Raw genomic sequence first — 757 nt, forward strand, 5'->3', positions numbered from 1 at the left:
AATTTTAAGGCATTTGTCATATCACGTGGATCTAATGGGTTAACAGTATTTTTGGAAGATGAAGAATAGAAAGTAAAATGCAAGAAACGAGAAAACCAGGTGAGGTGAATTAGGACTACTAATTATGAATAAACACTTGTGGAGCCTCATGTGTGTCAAAAAGATTCACAAAGCATAAGTAAAGTGACAGTACATGCATATGATGCCAGCAAGTAAAGAATTTATCATTTCAATATAAGCTGTCTCTGACTAAGGGTCTGATAGCTTGCCTAGGTGATATATATTAATCTGCCAGTTCATGCTGGTAACATGTGCCTAACTGTTGGTATTATTGCAACAACTCAAAAGGCAAATGCAAAACTATTAGAACAATACACAAATAGTGGAAGTGAAGGTGCCTGCCACAAAATATCACAATCAGTATATTATGATTCTACCAATAATTACACTTGAGAAACTTTGTTGTCATATAGTTAATAGCGATAATAAGACCAGTAATCCATGATCAGCAAGTAAGATTTATCATTTCATGACCATTTAAAGTGGGTTGATAGATCTGTGGTGATTCATATAATGCAAAAATTTTGGATCTAGTACTTACTGCCCTACGCATTGCGTTCAGGTAGTCCACTGCAACTGGCAAAAATATTCCAAATCTTAGACAATCTATGACTTCCCCTCTCACGCACTTCTATTCAGATGCAGGTATTGCATGAATACTACACATAGTGCTGCTTGAGACTTTTGGTGGTGTTTG

At 35.8% G+C, this 757-nt stretch overlaps 1 protein-coding gene across 1 annotated transcript in view; it reads right to left on the bottom strand.

The window, feature by feature from the left end:
- The window catches only part of LOC119594050 (ubiquitin-conjugating enzyme E2 variant 2-like), a gene marked incomplete at its 5' end in the record, with an annotated part of 9,050 nt that overhangs the window by 4,134 nt on the left and 4,159 nt on the right, over positions 1 to 757 (bottom strand).

Source organism: Penaeus monodon, chromosome 33, assembly GCF_015228065.2.
Source record: "Penaeus monodon isolate SGIC_2016 chromosome 33, NSTDA_Pmon_1, whole genome shotgun sequence".
Classification (NCBI taxonomy): Eukaryota; Metazoa; Arthropoda; class Malacostraca; order Decapoda; family Penaeidae; genus Penaeus; species Penaeus monodon.